This window comes from Molossus molossus, unplaced genomic scaffold (genome assembly GCF_014108415.1).
Source record: "Molossus molossus isolate mMolMol1 unplaced genomic scaffold, mMolMol1.p scaffold_m16_p_15, whole genome shotgun sequence".
Taxonomy (NCBI): domain Eukaryota; kingdom Metazoa; phylum Chordata; class Mammalia; order Chiroptera; family Molossidae; genus Molossus; species Molossus molossus.
In genome coordinates, this window is record NW_023425350.1 from 43492440 (window position 1) to 43503863 (window position 11424).

Below are 11424 nucleotides of genomic sequence, written 5' to 3' on the forward strand. Positions count from 1 at the left end.
AACAGCCCCAAGGCAGAAGCACCACATCAGACATTTTCTAGTTACTGTGAGATGTAGGCCCAATGGCAACAAAGAAAAAAGATAAAGGCTCATTGCTAATGGTTATGTTCTGATCACAATATATGTACCTTAGAACAGGGGCAGCCTATATCCCAAAGAAAAAAAATGTTAATCATTATAGAAATGACATTCCTGAATTTTCAAGGTGAGAATCAACAAATTATCTGTACAATAATTCAACAAACAGAAGTTGTTAACCAAGCTCTCTCTTCCTGTGCCTGAGAGGAATAGCAAAATCAGACCTAGCCAAATGGAAGAAGAATTTTTAAGTTGTAGGGAAAGAGCAAATAAATCTTTTGTCCATTTTTTCTTTTGGTGGGGGATTGAGGAATGGTTTGAGTAGAGAGGAATAATTGATAAATCATATCCAATTTCCCTAGGTACTTTATAAACAAGGATGTGAAACACACATCCTGTCCGGCTGGTGCAGCTCAGTGGTTGAGCGCTAACCTGTGCACCAAGAGATTGCCATTTTGATTCCGGTCAGGGCACATGCCCAGGTTGTGGGCCCGATCCCCAGTGGGGGACATGCAGGAGGTGGCCAGTTGATATTCTCTCTCATCGATGTTTCTATCTCTCTTTCCTTCTCACTTCCTCTCTGTAAAATCAATAAAGGAAATCCTTTCTGCATTCACATTGGCCATCACTGGCCATAAGCTCTCCAAAGTTCCTTCTCTAATCTAGTTATACACACAGAAACCATCAACTTTACCACTGTTGGAAGTAAACATGAAAAATACCCCAGTCCTTACCCATTCACTACAGGAGGTCTTAGAGGCTGTCATTTTATCTCTAGCCAGTCTCAGCAGCTAAAAATCACCCATCCCTATCTACTCTCTGGAGAAGGAGCCAGGCAACTGGGGTGAAACAGGAAAAGGGAGCATTTAATTCAGGAAGGGCGATATGCAGTACTTTTCAAACCGAAATAGTTTTATCTGGAAAGAATTGGTCACGAACAAATGTTAGATTTCTCATTGGCGCAAGGTTTAATCTAACTGGTAGGTAACTGTCCATGAGAGATTATCTGGTCTTGAGAAATCTTATCACTATGTACCATGTTGGGGTGAAATGTCTACACACTTCACCACTTTGAAGTCTTTGATTGCAAAGTTTTGGCATTCAACCCTTTTTTATTTCCCCCTTAAAGGAGATAAAACTGCTATTTGTTCTAGATCAGTCACTGAATCAAACAAAACTTATCTGACTCTGAATAATCCTTGAGTCAATTTGAGTAATTTTCATTCATGTCATTAGTAATGGGAGGAGGGGGGGGGGAACTTTCTAATGTGCAACTTTCAAGAGCCTGTCATTCCCTGATAGAAAATTAAGAGTTTAGTGATTCATACTAACTCTTCTAGTTCAAAAAGATGCTTCTGATTATATGACTAGGTAGTCCCTTATATTCTGCCTACTTATTCCCCAGGGGGAGAGGAGGGCACAGCGGGGCCTCTGCCCTACAATGTCTCCCTCCATTCCACTTAGCTCGGGTCTTCAAAACTTGTCCCCTTCTCAGAAGAGCAATACTTTACCTTAATCTGATTTACAGAGGGGAGCAGGTAGGGAAGGGTAGGCTTTCTTTGGTCAATATCTCCATTCAGGCTCCCTACGAAGTAGGAAATCACTGCCTAATGGACTCTTTTCTTCTGGGGCCTCCAAACCTGTGTGAGGAAGGAGCTCAGAAAATTATCTCAAAGGCAGGATGGAAGACAGTATTGTGTCAGTGAAGAGCACAAATACTAGCTGGGTGACCCTGGGCAAGTTACTTTAACCTCTCTGTGCCTCGGTTCCCATGTCTACAAGATGGGGGTAAAAATGGCACCCACTTTATGTACCTAAGGTATCAGCTATGCCGGTGATGATGATCTGTCTCTAGTCCTCTCGTCTTCTCTGATCAGTTCCCTAAAACTCTCTCCTCTCCGTCTCTGTGTCTTGCTCTCCCTTGACACGAGCCTTTTATACTGTTATTTTCTCTTGGGGCAACACTTTCTCCCAAGTTCACTTTTACATCTTCACCTAGCACAGTCAGGTTTTACCTTAGACATTACTTTCTCCTGGAAACTGTCTTTGACCAGCCACCCGCCCCCCCCCCCAGTCTGGGGTGAGTGTCTGCGTGAATATTTCAACCACACCCTACATTTCTCTTATCCAGCACCTATCCCATGGAATTGCAAGTACCAGGTTAAACAACCCTCCCTAAGGGCTGGCACTGTGTCTATTTTATTCCCGGATTTAGCACGTTTTTAATAAATATTTGTTGAATGGTAGAGAAGCAAAATATACCACTCCAAAATGTGTTTCTGTGGCATGAGGATTATTTTATTTTTAAGAAACAAAAGGCTCAGGAAGAAGCCTTGACCTCCCCCATTGCTGACTAAAAGAATGTAGAGGAGCTGCTCAGGAAGAGTGTAATCACTGGAGGTAACTGTAGCGCAGTATGAAGTAGGTGTGGTGGGGGAGACTCAGCAGGGCCTGGAGATCGCGTCCACTCTGATGGTCTCAGCATGGCCCAGCAAATATTTGCTTACTGAACATTCGCTTTTCCACCTGCAAGTCTCAGCTCACTACCCCATTCTCCTTAGCTCAAGAAGGCATATAAGCCTCACCTGCCTACTTGCCGGGAGGCCCCATATTCTTATGGGACCCCCAACATACTATGTGCATAATTAAACATGGTTATTTTCTCCTGTTAATCTGTCTCATGTCAATTTAATTCTTGATCAGCCACAGGAACATAGAAGGATGAAGGAAAATTCTTCCTCCCCAACAGGTGGCACCCAGTGAGGGGCAATCGTAGCTGGTTGGTTGCTGCTCAGTAAGGGGCATCTGACAAGTACCAGCAGAAGGTCGAATTCTTACCAAGTCAGTCTCCTGAATCTGCCTGCAGGGTCTGTTGGAATTGAGAGTGGTAATTCCTAGACCAGCCAGAAGAACCTAGATGGGTAGAAAAAAATTTCTTTCTCCCTGACAGAATTAAGGAACAAACCAATAGATAGATAGATGGAAGAATGTTAGACAAAAGCTTACTAATACCGCCTGGCCGGTTGCTCAGTGGTTAGAGCATTGGCCCATGGACCAGAGTCCCAGGTTTGATTCCAGCCAAGGGCACGTACCTTGGTTGCAATTTGTCCCCGGCCCCAGTAGGGGTCATGCAGGTGGCAACCAATCAATGTGTCTCTCTCACATCGATGTCTCTGTCTCTGTCTCTGTCTCTGTCTCTCTATCTCTCTCCCCCTCCCACTCTGTCTGAAGATAAATGTAAAAATATCCTTGGATGAGGATTAAAAAACAAATAAAAAAAAGCTTACTAATACCAAGTTATGGAAATTCCGACAGACATGTCAGTGGAGAGGGTATGAAAATGGAATTACACAGAGGAGGGACCTTTGCCATCAAATATAGAGTTAGTGCTCAGATGTTGTTTACTTTCCTTTAAAAAACTGATGGCATTTGATGCTAACATCTCAAACAGCATTTCTTGTTTCATTTAACTTTATCTCTACATATATAACAGCTAAATACTGCCAGGGTAACAATACCAAGAAGTTTCTTTTAGGTATTTTTTATTTTATTTTAACACAGGACAAACAGGAAGGAAAAACAGGAATTGAATCCCCTAGCATGTAGTCATGTGTTTCTGTTTCTCAGAGCCTTGGTTACAGTGAAGATGTGAATGACATTTAGATATGAAGCTAGTGACTTTGACTCTCAGTCTCTGGTGAAATAGGGTATTTCCATTTGGTAATCACTGCTCTGAAAATGGCACTAGTATGTCGTCATTCTGCTGAACAGAACTCCAGCCCAAGAGAATTTCCCTGGGAGCCCTGCTTTAGCCGGCTCCCTGGCCCCTGGGAACTCTGTTTTCTGCCCAGTTCTAAATGTGAAGTCATCACCATCACCCTTGCTATTCACAGCATTGTCCCAGACACTGAGAAACAAAAGGGGAGGAGGTGGACATGGTGCCCATCCAGGAGGGAGCAGAGGGGACTCAAGACACAGAGCTAAGGAAGGGAGCAAGGCTTTGCTCATGGAGTAGGTGACCGGAGAGGCCAGGAGTGTATGAGGCAGAAAAGGCCAAACTGAGACACTTCCTTTTGAGAAGTTGCTAGTGAAGCGGAGGCAGATGAGTCAGGAGTGTGTTGGGAAGCAGAGAGGACCAAATGCATTTGTAGGGGAAGGAGGCAGTTAAGGGGGCACAGCTGAGCTATGTGAGAGAGGGAGGGGAAAGTTAATGGAGTGCAGTGCAATGGGAGACCAGAGGAAACCAAGATTAAGATGAAGGGAAAAAACTGGGTTGAAATAACTTTTCTTCCTCTAAGACCTGGGGATCAAGACAGAGACAGATTTTCAGGGAAGAGAGAAGCGTAGGGAGTTCATACTGGAGATGGGCCGTTCCGGGACCAAATGCCTGCATTGTGAATTGCAAGAAGTTAAAGGCATCTTTAAGCTCTGGTTTTGTCATCTGCAAAACATGGTTATTGATAGTTGCATTGCAGATGAAGAATATATGTTGCACCAGCCTCGTGCTTATGGCTGCTGCATAACTGATAGCAGCTATGATTGTTTTGTTACTCATCTTAGGAAAGCAGGAGCCCAGGGCATTTACAGAAGAGAAATCGGGAGAGAATGGTTTGGATCCTTGGGGAAAGTGAGCCACCATGGGAATGAGACGGATACACAATTAGAAGGCGACTAGAAGGAGGGCCAAGAGGCAGTGAAGGACGAACTGAGGTCAGAGGGCAGAACTTGGGACAGTCTATTGGTAACTCTGGGACTTGAACTAGTAGGGTTCAGCAGCCTGGGAATGGGATCTACATTTTCAAGGTGTGGACATTTCCATCGACATTGCATTGATATGCCCATTGTTGCAGGAAGTGGCAGATTTAATTTTACCGAAGCTGGTCTTTTCATCAGGATTTGCACAACAAAGTGCCACTTCAGTGCCTTCCGTTCTCCTGTTGAGGCCATTTCCAGCCCCCTCTCTGCCACTATAGGAGGGACTCCCTGATGCTCAAACATTAGCTTTAGAATCTGTTTTTCACCATTGTTTAGTTAGAGCCACTCTCTTTGCATGGGTGGGGAGGTGGGAGGGGAAGTTACTGAGGAAGAAAGAGCCAGATATGTGCCAAACAATAGCTATGGGGGAGATCAAACTGCAAAATGTCTTTAAGAAGTTACCTTATACTGTTTGCTCATTATTTTATTTTGACCACCTGAGTACCCAAGAACAGGATTTCTCAGCATCAGCCCTATTGATATTTGGGGCCAGATAATTCTTTGTTGGCGTGGGGCTGTCCAGTATATTGTAGGATATTTAGTAACATTCCTGGCCTCTACCTACTAGATGTCAGGAGCAGCTCTCCCCAACCCCACCCACTCTCGACACCAAAAATGTCTCCAGACATTGCCAAATGTTTGGAGAGGGGCAGGAGGGAGAGGGGAGGGTTTACCTGTGGTTGAGAATCACTACCCTAGAAGGACAATGATAATCCTTAAAATAAAACATCCTAATACCTACATCGCATCGCTTTCAACTCAGCTGTGATGACTTAACTCCCCTCCTAGGTTCTTCAGCGACCTTCTTCCCGATGTCAAATCCCCCAGCTGTTGCTTCGCCTTATCTGGCAAAGGCAGAGCTAAATGATTGTAAAAAGTAAACCTGAAAAGCAAGAGCTACAGAAAGAGGCATTTCAGCAGGAGCAGTTCCTATTTTACAGAGCCTAAACACTTCTACAGTTTGGGCAGCCCATTTGGGAATGCTGATGCAAAATTATAAGCACAAAATTGCTAGGGTCCCTCTAGGGGCTTTGGAAGAGGCTGAGTCTAAGGGAGGGGCCCTGGATCCCAGGCTTCACTAGTTTCGCCACGAACCTGCTTCTACACACCAGCAAACCTGATTCTTTGCTCAGTTTTCTTCTCTTGACTGAACTATTTTTTTTTTCTGGAACACTATGTCAGATGACTCCACGTATGACATTCAACTTATTTTTCTCTTGTAAACAGATACATAAGACACTATCCCTTTTGCTTCTTTGTTTTCCAGAAGTGATTGAAGGTGAAACTATACTCTTTTCTTCCCCAAGAGATGCAAAGTTGACCAGAAGCCATCTAAATCTTAATTTCCTAGGCTAAATGGAAAATGAAATTGTTCTACTTATTAAAATAGCCTTTCTTCAAATTCTTGTGACTTACTAAAAATGACCATTAATGTTTCCAGTTGGTTCCATTTTGGTTTTGGTCAGAGTTTCTTCTGAACTGAGTTTCACTCACAATTTTGGTGACATTTATCCTTCACTTCCTTTTTTCTTTTCTGATACCTCTGGGGCTGAGGCTAAGGGATGTGATCGTCTGGGACCCGATGCTCCAATAATGTCAATAAGTCATGTTTTCCTTTTCAAACACTCTCATTAATGTTACATGTAAGAACCTCTTGCGAATGCAACATAAACCAGGCGTACTTGGGAATCCAACAATAAACAAGGCCCTCCCCTCACCCCAAAGAGGCTTATAGTCTAGTAGGAATGACACATAAGTGTATATAAACAATGACAATAATAATGGTAATAGTAATAATAATAATTTGAGCATGTACTATGTTCCTATACTGTTCAAGCACTTTACAAACATTAACTCATAAAATATTGGCAACCTGCGATAAAAGCCATAATGACAAACAACCAATAATGTTATCTGAGGCCATATTAATTATAGCAGTGGTGGGGAGCGGCCAGGGGAGTTTCAAGGAGCAGGAGCGATTTCAACCCAGCCCTTGAAATCACTGTGCTTTATACAGGCAGAGATACTCCGAAGCATCACAGACACTTATTTCTTATCAACCTCTTGTCTTCTCACACTATATTGGAGGCTACTTACAATAAAAAACACAGCCACAGAAGAATTGTTAAAACAATTAAAACACAAAGATCACTCTAAGGAGAAGAAGGGAGACCTGTGCGAGAGAATCTAGACTAAGAATATTTCTTAGAATTGAAGTAAAAATCTAAGTGTCCTGGTAACTTGGGTATAATGCATTTCATATCGTCAAATTCTTTTTAAAAAACACACGCACTTGCTCTGAACTCTAGGAATGAATCTTTACCCGAGGGGCTGATGGGTGGCAACAGAAATTGTTTTCCACAGACACAGAAAGGTCTTCTATGCACCTGTTTCTTATGTTAAATCATTGTCTTGTGATGGCATTTCTGTGGAGAGCTGAGAAGCTGAGATCTCAGAATACACCTTGCTGGTGTTCTAATTCTAAAGGGATCACGGGAGAGGACCTAGAGCAATACTTTTCAAACTCTCGTGTACATCCCAATGACCTGGGGATTCTCACTCAGTTGGCCTGGGTTGGGGCCTGAGGTTCTGCATTTCTTAAAATTGAGAGGCTAGGGCTCACTGCAATACTTTTCAACTGTGAGCAGCATCAGACACACACACACACACACACACACACACACACGGATGGCTGGCCCCACCTCCTGCGTTCTGATGCAGCCGTTCTGGGGTGGGACCAACCCTTGGCATTTCTTTCTTTTTAAAACCACTTCATGGAGGTATGATTGACATACAAAAAGCTGTAGATATTGAATAGAGACAACTTGATGAATTTGGAGATAAGTAATTATAGGTGGGCCTGTCACCACTCTCTGCAATAAACATACCCATCACCTCCAAAAGTTTCCTCCTGCCCTCTTTATTAACTACAATTTTTTTTTTCTAATAGGAGTTTGCATTTCTAAAAACTTTCCAGGTGATACGCACACTGCTGACACCCACCACCACATTTTAAGAGCCATTGGCTTAGAACATTTCTCATGAATGTGAGTGGTCTCTTCTGGACTTTGCAGAAGAATTGGGGGGCAGGGGTAGAGAATTCGAGATGAAACCACCAAGATGGGCCTCCCGAGCAGATACTGTGTGGGCTTAAATGAAAAGGGATCCATTTGCTTCAGATGATGAAGATAAGGACAGCTGGAGTTTGTCGACATTTTCTCTGAGCGCCACCAAACTAAGGGTTTAGCTCACATTTTCTCTCTGGGTATCCGGCATGGGCAGCAGAGCTGGTGTGTGATGTGTAGCTAAGGAGGTGGCCCTCGGGCTGTGTGTGTGCCAGGAGGCAGTGTCCCATATCTGTGCATTGCTGTGGTCTGCAAAGGTACCTGCAAGCGAGGCCAAGGCGGCCCTCAGGAAACACCTTTAGATCTGGACAAGCAATCACTACTGAGTTCTGCTTCACAGGCTTGCAGAAAACAGCCAGAGAATTTGGAGGCAGGTGTTAACAATCATGTTTCAACCACAAAGTACCTGAATATAGAACAGAGTTTATCAGCCCTGGTGCACATCAGTAGCACCTGGGTGCCTAGGACCCATCTGGAGAGAGACACTTTTAAAAGCTCCCCAGACAAGGTTGAGAGCTACTACTCTAGGTTTGAGTTGGAGCAAGCTGGGATGGGGGCAAACTTATCAAACCAAACACCTAGGCCCAGAATGCCTCTCTTGAGGCTTTGCCAAATCGGCCAGATTGGCTTCGGTGCTATTCTTTAGAGCAGCGGCTTTCCAATTTCAGGGTGCGTCAGAATCACCTGAAGGGTTTGTTAGAGCAGATTCCGGGCCCCAACCCGAGCTTCTAATTCAGCAAGTCTGAGGTCAGCCCAAGAATTTGCATTTCTAACTCATTTCCAGGTGATGCTGATTCTACTAGTTCCAGAATGTTAGTTGCTTTGCTATTAAGACCTTAACTCCCCGTAGAGAAGGATGCCTGTAGATCCTATTTTCTACTTTGCCCCAGCTTTTACTTCTTTCCCTTAAACTGGAGCAAAAACATGCAAACAAAAATGAAAATATTGAAATCACCCATGCTCTAATGATAAACCGCAATAAGCAGCAGCTTTTCCCCTACATGAGATAGGCATGTCACAGGGCTTCTTTCAGAAGTTATGACGGTCACATGCAGAGCATGTTGCGTCTAGAAAGATATGTATGCATTCTGTCCCTTAGGTCTAAACCTATACCATACATTTTGCTTTGAGTTTAGAAGAGCTACAACAAAGTTTATTTCTTTTGATAACACCTTGAATATTTTTAATAGAAGTAGTTTTAGGAAAGCTATATCCAGCTATTGAAATAACAGTGAAAGAAGGTATTGTCTGGTTAAAGTGCTGTTCAGGTTGAATTCTAGAGGTGTTATTTTGATAAAGCCTCTGAAGAAATGTTAGAAGTAGGCTCCCTATCAATCTGTTGATAAACCCAGAGTAATGATCAAGAGATACTAAAGGCTTTCACTGTTTAAAACCTTGTTCTCAACTGAGTAAAGAAAAGTAAACAGCTCTGGGCGGGGGGATGGAGGAATTGAGCAAAAAAGAAAAAAATTCATGGACACGGACAAGTGTGGTGATTGTGGGGGGTGGGAGTTGGAGGAGAATATAGGGGCGATAAATGGTGATGGACAGTATAATTTTGTTAACCAGTGCCACCCCAATAAATTTTTTAAAAAAAGAGTTAGAAAACCAGCCCAGACCTCCTGGCAGGTGATGGTGCAGCCACTGGATGTGATGGCATCATCTGAGATGGGAACTAGGCAGCAGTTCTATTTTGTTTGTTTTAAAAAATACATAGTTTTAAAGTTTTTCAATTAGAGTTGAAGTACAATATTATATTAGTTTCAGGTGGTATACAACACAATGATTAGACATGTGTACAACTTATGAAGTAATCACCTAGATAAATCTAGTACTGTACCCATCTGACACCACACATGGAGTATTACAATATAACTGACTATATTCCCTATGCTGTACTTCACATCCCGGTGTCTATTCTATTACTACTAACTTGTACTTCTGAGTCCCTACACCTTTTGTTTTTTTTTAATCTTAATTTGTTATAATCAATCAAAATTAAAATAACTTAACAAGACTATGGATCCACCAGAGAATATTCCACCCAACTTCCAATGCTACTTCTCCAGTCCATAAAACAAAGCCCAGAGGCCATGATGGATGTGGGGTCCAACCAAAGTTTGGAAATCTGCCAGCTTCTTCAGTTGGATCATCAGATACTACCGCCAAGTGTAACAGAACATGGGTCTTGTCCCGTGTGAAGTGGATGTCCCAAGCATCCTCAGCTTTAGGCAGGCATGGCCACGCTTGGAGTTACTGGCAGTAAAAGGTGAGCATGTTTTCCTGGTTTGCTCAGATCAGGATGATAGGAGGTCTGAGGTCCTGGGACAGTGTCTCCAGCCAGGCCATGTACAGTGAGCTCAGGCATTTCCCCTTCTTCCCTATGGGCAAGGTGCTTGGGCTCCGGCAGAGGGAGGGCAGACTGGTTTGGAACTGTGTGGAGAGACTTGGGAGCTGGGAGAGCTGGGAGAGTTGGAGTAGCAGTGGGAATTTGTTTTTTGTTTTGTTTGTTTTTTTTGCTGAATCACTCCCTCATGGGATAGTAGCTATCTTGCTCAAAGAGCCCCTTCCCAGAGCCCCAGGGAGAAGCAACAGCCTCTCCCTCAGGAATTTAACACTACCCAGCCAGCTCCTTTCACCTTTTCACCCATCTCCCCAACCCCGCTCTTATCTGGCTGAACTGTCAAAATGTTCTCTGTATCTTTGAGTCTGTTTCTATTCTGCTTGTTTGTTTATTTTGTCTTTTAGATTCCACATATAAGTGAAATCATCTGGCATTTATTTTTCTGTCTGACTTATTTCACTTAGCATAATACCCTCTGTATCTATCAATGTTGTTGCAGATGGCACGATTTCATTCTTTTTTATAGCTGAGTCATATTCCATTGTACATATGCTCTATTTTTTCTTTATCCATTCATTCATTGATGGACACTTAGGTTGCTTCTATATCTTGACTATTGTAAATAATGTTGCAATAAACATATGGATGTATGTCTTTTCAATTTAGTGTTTTGGGTTTCTTCAGATATATACCCAGAAGTGAAATTGCTGCGTCCTTCCTTGTCGCTTGGTATAGCCTCTTTTAAAGTCTATTTAGTCTGATAAAGTATTGCTACCCCAGCTGTTTGTTTGTTTGTTTCCATTTTCATGAAATACCTTTTTCCATCCCTTTATTTTCTGTCTGTGTGTGTCTTTAGATCTGAAATGACTCTCTTGTAGCCAGTATATATAAGGGTCTTATTTTGTTATCTATTCAGCTACCATACGCCTGTAGATTGGAGTATTTAATCTATTTGTATTTAAAGTATTATTGATAAATATGTATTTATTGTCATTTTATTATTAATATTTTTAAACTTTTGTTCTTATTCTTAAAAAAACCCTTTAACATTTTTTGTAATACTAGTTTGTGATGATTAACTTTTTAAGCTTTTCTTGTCTGGGAAGGTCTTTATCTGACCCT